General features: G+C 45.0%; 1 protein-coding gene across 7 annotated transcripts in view; it reads left to right on the top strand.

Moving 5' to 3' along the window:
• The window catches only part of col8a2 (collagen, type VIII, alpha 2), a 223,073-nt gene that overhangs the window by 177,317 nt on the left and 32,497 nt on the right, over window positions 1–13,259 (top strand). The window lies entirely within an intron of this gene.

A 13,259-nucleotide genomic window follows, 5' to 3' on the forward strand; every position in this document is an offset into this window, starting at 1 on the left:
GCCTTGCAGATGCTTCCTTTGGCAGAGACATATCTCGACCCCACCACACCATGTACCCATATGTATCTCCCCAATTAAAGTGATGCCACAATTCTTGGTCAGTTTTCCAAAATGGAGTCAACTTAACTTATGGATAAAAACGGTGTGAGGGAAGAGAATTCTGGTGAAAAAGGAATGTAACAAAGGTAATGGTTTACTGTCTCTGTGATAAGTAAACACCAATTTTAATTGAATTGGAAAATCAGGACTGATGTCTGTAACAGGGAGGGACTTGTGCAGTGCTAGCTAGTTGGATTCATCTCACTAGAATCCTCCTCCTGGATGGAAGAAGAAAAGAGTTCCCTGGCCCTGCACCTTCCTCCGCACCAGCTTCCACATTCAACGAATCAACCCTTAGAATTTCTGCCAGCTTGACAGGGTTCCACCACCAGGCACATATTTCTGCCCCCTCCCCTCTCAGTTTTCCAAAAGGATAGTTCCCCGCCTGTGCCTATAATTCCCCATCTGATGAAACTTGCAGAAAAGCCAAACTAGGGATTCACTGACACTTCCTACAGTCCAGGACAGTGAATTCCACGTTCCCAATGAGGCCTCCCTGGCACACGAGAAACCAAATAGAGAATGGACGATCACTGGCAGAGCAGAACTGACCCTACTCCCTTTCTTGTGATTTCTCAAAGTAAACTTTGCTTTTTTGAAAATAAATATGAATAAAATTAATTTGGGCCTCTCAAATCAGAATTCCTTTGCTGACACAGATTGGCTTAGAAAAACTGCGTCATGGAGGGAGATTCACGCTGAAGCTTCCCGTTTAACTGTGCCAATGCTGCCCTCTGCTGGTATAAAGTGGCAGCTCACTTCAAAAGTTCTGGTGAAGAATCCTAAGAGGTACGTCCCAATTCCGAAGGGTCTCGGCCCAAAACGTCGACTCTTTATTCATCTCCATAGATGCTGCCCGACCTGCTGAGTTCATCCAGCATTTTGTGTGTGCTACTCTGGGTTTCCAGATTCTGCAGAATCTCTTGTGCTTATGATTTACCTTCCATTTTATCAACACAATGGATTAGTTATGTTTGTCAAGAGGAAAGAGCTGAAAAATCAGGGGAGGAGAGGGTTGGGGAGTAAACTGGGAAATGGACATTTAAGGCATGATTCTGAATTAAAGCCACATAATGTATTCATAGGCTTTCAATAAGGGTTGCAGAGGACTGTTTTCCCCAAATGTAAATATAAAACTTTTAAGCCTATGATTCAGTACATTCATATATCTCCACTCACAGTTTGTTTGCTTATAATATGTTGTCATGATAACAGTTTTTATTTCTCTTGTGTCCATAAGTGCTAAACGGGAAGGGTTTTATGCCAGGTTCAGCCCCTTGGCAGTGTGGGATCTGGAGATGTTATGATCCAAAAAGTCCTTTGGAAGTCAAGAATGAGGTGTAAGGTCTTGCGGTTACAGTTGTGTTATTAGATGTTTAAAACAAAATTATAACATTAACCAACTCAATCTACTGCAAGGAAGGGAAAGAACAGGGAACAAAGAAAGAAAGACAAAGGCAAGAAAATCTACAGATGCTGGAAATCCAAATCCCGATGAAGGATTTTGGCCCAAAGTGTCGACTGTTTACACTTCCCCTTAGATGCTGCCTGGCCTGCTGAGTTCCTCCAGCATTTTGTGTGTGTGTTGCTTAAGAAAGACGAAGAACAAAGTTGTGACTGTCCTATACTAAAAATGAGTTCAGACTCGACAGGTGGCGAACATTCCATCGATTAGAAGTAACCTATGAAATAATCAAGTGCAGTACCATGACAAGGGCTGCAGAGAAAATTCTGGAAAATACAGAAGATCGGAATCAGGCTTAATATCACCGATATATGTCAGGTTGTTTTTGCAGCAGCAATACGTTGCAATACATAGTAAAAAAAAACTATAAATAATATATACTGTATCCGGCGGCACAGTAGTGTAGTGGTTAGCACAAAGTAGCATGGGTTCAATTCCTGCTGCTGCCTGTAAGAAGTTTGTACATTCTCCCCCTGATGGTGTGGGTTTCCTCCAGGTGCTCTGGTTTCCTCCCACAGTCTAAAGATGTACCAGTTAGTAAGTTACTTGGTCATTGTAAATTGTCCTATGATTAGGCTAGGGTTAAATCAGGGGTATTGCTGGGTGTGGCTCAAAGGGCCAGAATAAATTTTATATCTATAGATAGATAGGTGATTATAACTATTTATATAACAACTATATTTATCTATCTATTTAGTTAGTTAAATAATTAGTGCAAAAAAGTTGTGTTCATGGGTTCAATGTCCATTCAGAAATCGGATGGCAGAGGGGAAGAAGCTGTTCCCGAGATGTTGAGTGTGTGTCTTCAGGCCCCTGTACCTCCTTCCTGAGGTAGAAATGAGAACAGGGCATGACCTGGGTGATGGGGGTCCTTAATGATGGACGCTGCCTTTTTGAGGCACACTACAGTTATTGAAAATTCTCTGAACAATCACACGCAAACAGGTGATATGAAAATGTAAGCAAAGTTAAACTACAAGAAAAATAGCAATTTTTGACTCTAATCCAACAGAGGGTAGTCAAGGGCAGGATCTAAACTGTTGTCTTTCCCCTGAGAGCCTTTGTGGTGGCTGCTTCAAGCTTCAACATGTCCTCAGCCCACAGTCCTGGACTTCAGGTCATGCCAAATTCTGCAACATTTAATTGTGAACAGCTCTTTGCACTGTAGGACAAGCAGGTTTTGGGCTGACCAAACTTTGTCTTGTAGTACTTAAACTGATTCCAAATAGAAAACCACAATGAACCTATTGTCGAAGAATGTTTGAACTAGACACCACCTTGTGTTTGTGGAGCAGCCAACAGATTATATCCCTCCCAGAAAAGAATTCAGTCTGGGAGCTTTTTCTTGGCAAAGTGAGAAACTCGTATTTTTTGTGGTCAGGTTGGAATGACCTGGTATTACGGATATAAGGGGGATATTGGAACTTAAATGGGCATGCTATACACCAATCTATTAGGCACCCGACCCAATGCACATTAAGTCCCATTGCCAGATTTGCAGGGACCATTTTCAAACAATGGCCAACATGGATTAGATGCTTTAAATATGTTAATCAACTGCCTTGTGATGAGCAAGTGGATAATGAAAATAGTAATCAGTATTAGTTTAATCAGTAGAGACAGTTACTGCAAATAGAAAACGCAGATTTCAAAGTTCACCTATTATCAAAGTACGGATAAATTATTCGACCTTGAGGTTCATCTGCTTACAAAATAAAACAGCCACAAAACAAGAAACCTGAAAGGACCCAGTTTAAAAAAAAGACCAACAGCACAGAGAGAGAGGAGAGATTAAAAAAAACACAGATTGTGCAAACTATAGTAGCAAGCAACAGCATCCAGAATGAAAGTGAGTCCATAGACACGAAGCCTGGAGTAGGCCCGGGACCTCAGCCTCAGTTCATCACGCGGCGGGGTGAATCGCCATGAAGCTCACGGACACGAAGCCCGGAGCAGCCGGAGCAGGACACAGCCTCGAGCTCAGTGCCGAGGGGAGCGGAGTGAACACCGCCGAGCAGAGCAGCGAGCAGAACCTGGCCCCCTCCAGCCCTGAACCCCTGCCCTTTCAGCCCATCCAGTTTGAATTTTAAATTTGAATGAGATTCCAGCACACCATGTTAAAATAAGTACTCCCCCATCTAAGATGGCCGGCTACTTTGAAGGGTCTGGTTTAAGCTCCTTGTGAAATGAAGCCAGCTGTGTCTCTGATGCCACCAGGGTGGTGAGACTATTCGACGTAGTCTGAGACTTTGTCTGCTTTATTGAGGGCCAGGTGAAGTGAATCAAAGCCGAGTGGCAAGCCAGCACTGGATTAGGAGCTGTAGGCTTTGTCAAACGTATCAGCTTAAGCTTCACTTGTTACGTAACTGAATTGTATAAAGTTGGTTGTGATGGGCCATGGTGACTTCCCAACAGACATGGCAGATAATGCAGTCCTGAATCGCGTGTTTCTGTGTGTGTGATGTCAATAGCCTGAAATCTACAATATTGATATGGGTCCAAGAAACTCTGGGGCTCAGCCAGAAAAGCATCATCAAAGGGACACACATCCCTCCACCATTATTGGTGAATTCACTATCAACAGATGGGCCTTAATTGTTCGGATCCTCTCCCACAACTCTTCTGTAGTGGATCTACCATCAGCAACGTGAAGCATTGGTGCTGGGATACATCCTGGGATGTGCTGGGACACATCATCAGTGATGTAACCTGGGATAAATGATAAGCCTCAGACACCCTAGCCCAGGTGACCCAGCCAGAGTTGATCAGGCCCCGGCTTGTGTCCCAGCAGCATTGGTCCACGGGTCACACCTCTTGATCCATAGCCTTCTGCAGGGTCTCTCAGCAGCCTCTGTGACGGTCCTGATGGCTTTTTCTCTTTGCAGCCCCTGTAATGCTAAGGTGAGAGTAGGTTCTGCAGAGCGAGCAGCCAGTAAAACCTCTACACCTCACCTCTAAAGACTCACATCGTGCCCTCCACCCCATCCCTGGCACTGCTCTACCAGCTCCTGGTACTTGGCTTTCTTATGCTCAAACACCTCCTCAATCCGGTCTTCCCAAGGCACTGTCACTTCTACCATGACCAGCTGCTTCGGGGTCCTGACAGAATGACCATGTCAGGCCTCGAGGATGATGATGCAATGAAGCCAGGGAACTTTAATTGCTTGCCGAGATCGACTTTCGGTTGCTGTGGTGAGCAAGCCTGCTGGCGATCTGGGCCGAGGATGTGGTTGGTTCAGTCCTTCACCTGACCCTTCGCACTTATAAAATCACACAAAACTGGCTCAATTCTTCCATCTGTGGTTCCAGCTGAGAACTGCTGCTTTTAGACTTCAGTATTTCAGAGCTAATGTCATGCTTTCAGCACTCTCTGCAATCGGCTGTATTTAATGTGCACAAGCATAGGCCTCGGCGTATGAAATCCCTTCCTAAACTAATCTAGCACAAGTCTCGGGTGTGTGATTTAGTGTTCACTATCATTTTTATCCAAATGAAATCAAGACGCTCAATGAAAGGCAGCCTCCCCAAATCCTGGCTTCTGGCCCCTTTCTTTCCAGTGCTGATGAGGAGTCTCAGCTGGAAACGTTGACTGTTTATTCCCCTGCAAAGTTGCTGCCTGACCTGCCGAGCTCCTCCAGCGTTCTGTGCCTGTTGCTTCCCCAACACACACTCGCATTCCAATTCCATCTTCACTCTCACAAAACTTAACCTGCAAAGAATCGTGCGTGTGTGTGTGTGTGTGTGTGTGCGCGCGCGTGTGTGTGTGCATGTGTGTGCGCGCGTGTGTGTGTGTGCGCGTGTGCCTGTGTGTGTGTGCGTGTGTGTGCGTGCGTGTGTGTGTGTGTCTGTTTGTGTGTGTGCGCGCGTGTGTGTGTGCACGTGTGTGTGTGTGTGCGCGTGTGCCTGTGTGTGCGTGTGTGTGTGTATGTGCGTGTGCATGTGTGTGCGCGTGTGCGTGTGTGTGTGTGTGTGTGCGTGTGTGTGTGTGTGTGTGTGTGTGTGTATGTGTGTGTGTTGGGGGGTAGCAGGTGGGCTGCAGAGGGGGCAGGTTAGTGATTCACATCTTTTGTTGGGATTACCAGGGTTACGTGCAGGATCCACATGTAATATTAAGAAGCATTCCTGAATCCACACAATCTCCTCCCACAAGGGAGCTCTAGTGCCAGTCTAGCGATTTTGACAGTGACCATTACTCTTGGAAAAGGATTCATGTTTGTCATCCGGGATGAAGACCCTGACTGAACCTTAGGGACAGCCCAGTCCTCGCAGTATTGCTCCAACAGTCCTCAGCAACACAGGGAAAAAGCTGGAGGAACTCAGCAGGTCAGGCAGCATCTATAAAAAGGAATGAACAGTCGATGTTTTAGGCCCATCACCCTCCCTCAGGACTGGAAAAGAAGGAGGAAGATGCCAGAATAAGACAAGTGGCAGGAGGGGAAGGAGGACAAGCTGGATGGTGATCGGTGAAGCCAGGTGGGTGGGAAGGGTAAAGGGCTGGAGGGGAAGGAATCTGACAGGAGAGAAGAGTGGACCATGGGAGAAAGAGAAGGAGGAGAGGTGATAGGCAGGTGAAAAGAGTTAAGAAGCCATAGTGTGGAATAGAGAAAGAGGGAAGGAGGGGCATCTTCCTCTCCATTCCTGATGAAGGATCTCGGCCCAAAATATCAATCCTTTATTCATTTCCATAGATGCTGCCTGACCTGCTGAGTTCCTCCAGCATTTTGTGTGTGCTGCCTTGGGTTTCCAGCATCGGCTGCCTTCCTCGTGTTTACGAAGCTGACGTCCTGCTGCAAAGCAAACTCCTGCAGATGCAGGAAGTCTGAAGTAAAAACGTTAACTGTTGGACGGTGCTCAGGGCAAACGGCACCGGTAGAGAAAGAAAGAAAGAGAGTTGACGTTTCGGGTCCATGACCTTTCATCATCGCAAGCACTGCAGGATTAGTCAGGTAGTTCTGAAGAGAATGGAATGGATAGCCAGTTTGTATAGGGCAAAGTCCTGCTAACAACAATATGACAAGGACCTTTTTCAGTGAACGTTGACTGACGGATAAATATTAGTCAGGACCTTGGGACATAATTGTCCTGCAAATTGTTTCAAATAGTTCCTCTGGAATTTTTTTATATATGCACATGGCAGAGTAGAAAGAGACTCAGTCTAATAAAGCGTCAGTCTAGCTTTTTGTTTTCTGGCCTCGAGACTAGCATTAAATTGTAGAGTTGAAGTGGCATTTTGGCAAGCCAAGATCAACACAGCCGGCTTTAGTTACAATGGGTTGCAAGTTCCAACCTTACAACAGAGGGACAGAGTGGTCAAATTTCCAGATTGGTAATCCAAAAACCTGCACTAGTAATCCAGAGGATCAAATTCCAATCTCACCAAGGCAGCTGTGGAAGTTAAAACCGTATCTCAGAATCTAAATCAGGTTTAATGTCACTGGCATATGTCATGAAACCTGGCAGCAGTACAATGCATGATAAATACAGGAAATAAACAGAATTACTAGAAGCAGATATGTGCATATTAAACAGTTAAGTTACAATAAGCAGCACAAAACCAGAGATCTTAAAACAAGTAGTGAGGTGGTGTTCCTGGGTTCAATGTCCTTTGAGGAATCGGATATCGAAGGGGAAGAAGCTGTTCCTGAATCGCTGAGTGTGTGCCTTTAGGCTTCTGTACCTCCTTCCTGACGGTAACAATGTCCTGGGTGATGGGGGTCCCTAATGATTGACGCCGCCTTCCTAAGTCACCACTCCTTGAAGATGTTTTGCATACAATGGAGGCTGGCACTCATGATGGAGCTGACTAATTTTGCAACTTTCTGAGCCTTACTTCGCTCTCGTGCAGTAGCCCCCGCCCCCCCCCAACCCAGACGGTGATGCAGCCAGTCAGAATGCTCTCCACAGTACATCTGTAGAAGCTTTTGAGTGTTTTAGGTGACAAACCAAATTTCCTCAAACTCCTAATGAAATATAGCTGCTATCTAATAATGATTGGGGAAAGAAAACAGCAAAAGAAAACTATGAGATTGTTGTAAAAATCTATTTGGTGCACTAATGTCAAGCTTATCCTAGTGTGATCTAAGTCTGACTCCAGACTGATTCCATGTGGTTGACTATAAATGTTGCCTGAAGTGGTCTTGTATGTTACTGAGTTATACCATTCAAACAGAGAAGGAATAAAACTGGCAGTGACTTGGGCACCACAGCAAGGTCATTCCCAGGTCAGTCGCCTTTGCAAAGTCCTCCTTGCAACTATCTCCAGACTGGTGTCTAAATTGGGGGGGCTACTTCATGGAGAAGCTAAGCAGTAATCAGCCACGGTTCCTCCACATTGAACAAAGATGGGAAGGAACACTGAAAGTTACAAGGGCACAGTAAGCGGTCTTTGGGAGAGGAAGGCACACTGAAAGGCCACACGGAGTTGGTCAATTTAGTAAAACACCAGGCGACCAGTGAAAGCTGATCAACCTAACTGTGAAACAGAGATTTACAAGGATGTTGCCTGGATTGGAGAGCGTGCCTTTCGAGAATAGGTTGAGTGAACTCGGCCTTTTCTTCTTGGAGTGACGGAGGATGAGAGGTGACCTGATAGAGGTGTACAAAATGATGAGAGGCATTGATTGTGTGGATAGTCAGAGGCTTTTTCCCAGGGTTGAAATGGCTAGCACGAGGGGGCATAGTTTTAAGGAGCTTGGAAGCAGGTACAGAGGAGATGTCAGGGGTATGTTTTTCACACAGAGAGTGGTGGGTGCATGGAATGAAGTGCCAGTAATGGTGGTAGAGACAGATACAATAGGTTGTTTTAGGAGATTCTTAGATGTGTACATAGAGCTTAGAAAAATAGAGGGCTCTGCAGTAGGAAAACTCTAGGCAGCTTCTAGAGTAGGTTACATGGTTGGCACAACATTGTGGGCCGAAGGGCCTGTAATGTGCTGTGGATTTTTTATCTTCTGTGTTTCTATGTTCACACACAAAATGCTGGAAGAACTAAGCAGGCCAGGCAGCATCTAGATTATGAGGACACTCTGTCCTCTTTTATTGTCATTTAGTAATGCATGCATTAAGAAATGATACAATGTTCCTCCAGAATGATATCACAGAAGCACAAGACAAACCAAGATTGAAAAACTGACAAAAACCACATAATTATAACATATAGTTACAACAGTGCAAAGCAATACCGTAATTTGATAGAAGAACAGACCATGGGCATGGTAAAAAAGTCTCAAAGTCTCTCGAAAGTCCCATCATCTCACGCAGACAGTAGAAGGAAGAAAACTCTCCCTGCCATGAGCTTCCAGCGCCGCAAACTTGCCGATGCAGCATCCTGGAAGCACCCGACCACAGTCCGACTCTCAGTCCGTCTGAAAACTTCGAGCCTCCGGCCAGCCCTCCGACACCGAGCACCATCTCTGCCGAGTGCTTCGACCCCGGCCTCGGCAACAGGCAATAGGCAAAGCCGAGGATTTGGGGCCTTCCCCTCCGGAGATTGTCGATCGCACAGTAGCAGCGGCAGCGAAGCGGGCATTTCAGAAGTTTCTCCAGATGTTCCTCCGTGCTTCTCACATCTGTCTCTATCAAATCAGAATTGTGCACAGCCCCTACTTACAAATACGATATCATTTCACCAGAGAGGCCGTGCGCGCTGCGACGCGCCGCCATCTTCTCCTCCCATCTATGGAAAAGATTAAACAGTTGACATTAATGAAGGGTGTCTGCCCGAAAATTTGACTGTTTACTCTTTTCCATAGATGCTGCCTGGCCTGCTGAGGTCCTCCGGCATTTTGTGTGTGTTGCTTTGGATTTCCAGCTTCTGCAGATTTGCTCTTGTTTGTGATTCTACCTAAGCATGAATTTGCCACAGCTGCTATATTGATGAGATTATCAGTAAAACTATGTTTTGATAGCAGCATTGTTGTTACAGAGATAATTGATTAAGTGACAGACTAGGTCCTGGTTACAGAATAAAATATTTATCCACAATAAATCCAATGTTCTGTTGCATCAATGAGTGCATGGTATAACGTAATTCATGAAGTTCATGAAACTTGGGTGTTATTTCTGCTGCCTTCCATGTCTCTATCTGTAGGCTTTGTCTGCTGTTCTCTCTAACCACATTAACACAACCCACATCCGTGTTCCAGTCCCCAGCTGATCATGCAGCCTCTGGGGGTTTAGCCCCTCCAATCCTCCGGAGTATGGATAGCTGGCAAAGCCCCTTTAAAGATTCTGGCCCACTCCGCTAATTGGTGGCCATGTTTGGGCGCAGAGATTTGGATATTTAAAGAGCTCGCGAACTCAGGTTTGGTGCTTAATTGTCGGCTCGACTGTGGGTCAGTCTCTGATTGCTTTCAGGATTTCTGTCTTGTTTGGATTCCAGTCCAGTCTTGTCCGGCTCTGGTCTAGCGCCTGGTCAAGAACCCTGTTCTCATCACAATCTCGAAACTGTGTCCCGACTTTAGTCTTGGATACTTCAGCACTTGGGTCCCTACCATCTCATCACACATTCCTACGTGATAGTTATTAGCCCTCTTTATTCTTTCTCCTACAACAGAGCGGCAGGAATATTATGGTGAAACCAGCTGAGATAGACTGGCAAATCCAGAAGGATGCAGCTGCCAGACTGAGTTTGGGACAAGTAGTGAACTAACGTCAATGATAAACCCACTTGTTCTTTTCCTTTGTGACAAAAATCTGCCAGAAAATTACCATCTTCAAAAAGGTGTATCACATGCAATGGTATTACCATTACCCGTGGGGATTATCTTTGACCAGAAACACAACTGGACCAACCACATTAATACCTTTGGTTCCAAGAGTGAGTCAGAGGCTTGGTCTCCTATTCCAGGACTCATCCCCTGATCCGAGGGCTTTTCCAACAATAACAACACACATGGCAGCAATCTGATGGAACGTTCTCCACCTGTGCAGAGCCAGCAACTTTTAAATAGCTCCACACCATTCGGGACGGAGCAGTCCACTTGAATGCCACCTGATCATCCACCCTGAAGATCCATTCCCTCCATGACTGGTGGCCAGAGACTGAAGAGTACACCACCTTCATTTACACACCCAGGCTACTCAAGACATCACCTTCCAGTGCACTCCCCAGGAAGGAGAAGGGTCGCATGTTCATGGAGTCACCACTGGGTGCAAGTTCCCCTCCGAGTCACACAGCACTCTGGCTTGGAAATACAGTGTATTGTTGCTGAGTCTATATTATTGACTTCCCATCAGCGGTGGGAAAACCTTCACCCGAAGATGAGCAGCAGTCCAACCTACTCAACAGCGATTAGAGATGGCCGACCTCTGACTGCTAGCCTTGCCAATGTTGCTCAGCTCACCATATTGAATAAAGCCAAAAATTGTCTTTTGTAACACCTTTTACTGTGTGTCTTTTGTAGAAATATCTTAATAGGTAAGTAATATAGCAATGGACAGTCATTGAGCACATCGACATGAAACGCTGTCGTAGGAAAGCAGCATCCATCGTCAGAGATCCTCACCACCCAGGCCATGCTCTTTTCTCTCTGCTGCCATCAGGTAGAAGGTACAAGAGCCTCAGGACTTGCACCACCAGGTTCAAAAATAGTTACTACCCCTCAACCATCAAGCTCTTAAAGGGAATAATTAAACTCATTCTATTTCTGATATTCCCACAACCAATAGTCTCACTTTAAGGACCCCTTATCTTGTTATTTCATACTCTCATTATTTATTGCTATTTATTTATATCTGCATTTGCACAGTTTGTTGTTCATTGATCCTGTTTATGGTTACTGTTCTATAAATTTGCCAAGTTTGTCTGCAGAAAAAGAATCTCTGGGTTGTATGTGGTGACATGTATGTACCCTGATAATAAATTTTACTTAGAACTTTGAACTTTGAGATAGCTTTGTAGTATTTATATTTAAATTTCAGCTTTCCACCAGACCTTGCTGCTGCAAAAGAACAAGGTTCATGACAATAGACAATGGGTGCAGGAGCAGGTCATTTGGCCCTTCGAGCTAGCACCGCCATTCACTGTGATCATGGCTGATCATCCACAATCAGTACCCCGTTCCTGCCTTCTCATGTCAATGACAATAAAACCAATCCTGATTCTGACTATAACTGGGTTAAAAATGTCTGGTCAATCTCACAACATGACAGATTGCAGCAATCATTCTAAGTGATATTGCCAGCCATTGTAATACATTGAATACCTTAAGGAAAAGGAATGCAGCTGCTCAAGTGTCAGAGTGAGCCTCGTTCTAGTGTTCTATCCCCAAACTCTACAGCAAACTATTAATTTTTACCGTCCAACTGTGACCTTAGTTTTGTTTCTCGGGACATGTGGGAGGAAAGTATTATATTGCTCTTGGAGTTGGTTAAAGGGACAGCACAACATTGTGGGCTGAAGGGCCTGTACTCATCTATGTTCCCTGTTCTGTTTTCGCTACATTTCATGTGGAAGTTAATGATATTCAATGGAGAAGCACACATTCCTAAGATGAGCTGAGAAAAAGCTTATCTCCTGTCAGAATACTTCAGTTTCCATTCAATAGTGTGCAGAAATGTCACATTTTTTCTGCTGTTTTAGTAATCAGTGTGTTTAAAGTGATAAGTTATCATGGTGTGCTCAACCAACACTATTTGTCAGGTTGATATTCTTAGTTATCCTAGAACTCTGTGTGATCTAAAAAAGTAGTGAGGTGGTGTTCATGGGTTCGATGTCCATTTAGAAATTGGATGGCAGAGGGGAAGGAGCTGTTCCTGAATTGTTGAGTGTGTGCCTTTAGATATCTGTTCCTCCTTCCTGACAGTAGAAATGAGAACAAGGCATGACCTGGGTGATGGGGTTCTTAATGATGGACGCCACCTTTTTGAGGCACCGATCCTTGAAGATGTCCTGGATACTATGGAGGCCAGTGCCCATGATGGAGCTGACTAAGTTTGTAACTGTCATCAGCTTATTTTGATCCTGTGCAGTAGCCCCTCCCTCCCCACACCCCCACACCAGATGGTGATGCAGCGAGTTAGAATGCTCTCCCTGGGTACACATAAAAGTTTCAAAACTGTGACTGTGTGTTCCTTTGTGCCCAGTGAAACCCGGTCAATCTTTTTTTAAGGTTCTGTGGAGACTTGTAAACGGGTTCAGCAGTAGAAACTGTCAGTGGTGATTAATTGACCCCAGGCGCTTGGCCAGATTTGTAAGGGAGACTATCTACCAGCATAAAAGTCACTGAAACATTATTTCCAATTAATATAATTTCTGCTTAACATTTGGCCTGCAGTCCTTTGGTTTTGTAGTGAATGGTGGCAAAGAAGCAATGTTACCATGTCCTTGCCTTGTTCTTTATAGCTTTCCCCAGCTTTCTTCTATTGTTATTATGATTTTCCATATAATGGCAGTAGGTTAACAACTTTTAGCCATGTATTGACTCACCCCTAATATCCAGTATCAGGACATCAGGACATTTGTGCAGACCTTCCTGCCCAGGAATTAGAGCTGAAATCCAAATCTTCCTCCAGCCATCTTGCGCCCAGAAACTGATAATGCATGGCAGAATATTAGGACTCTTCGGCCTTGGGTAAGGTTTGATTAGCGCGCTTTGCGGGTTAGACTTGTTCTTTGGAGACTCTGCAGCTCATGTTACGATGTGTTTCTGGTTACTCCTTTGTGTGATTTTGATCGGGGCGGTCTGGCTCTGCA

This window comes from Mobula birostris, chromosome 30, assembly GCF_030028105.1.
Source record: "Mobula birostris isolate sMobBir1 chromosome 30, sMobBir1.hap1, whole genome shotgun sequence".
In the NCBI taxonomy this organism is placed as follows: Eukaryota; Metazoa; Chordata; class Chondrichthyes; order Myliobatiformes; family Myliobatidae; genus Mobula; species Mobula birostris.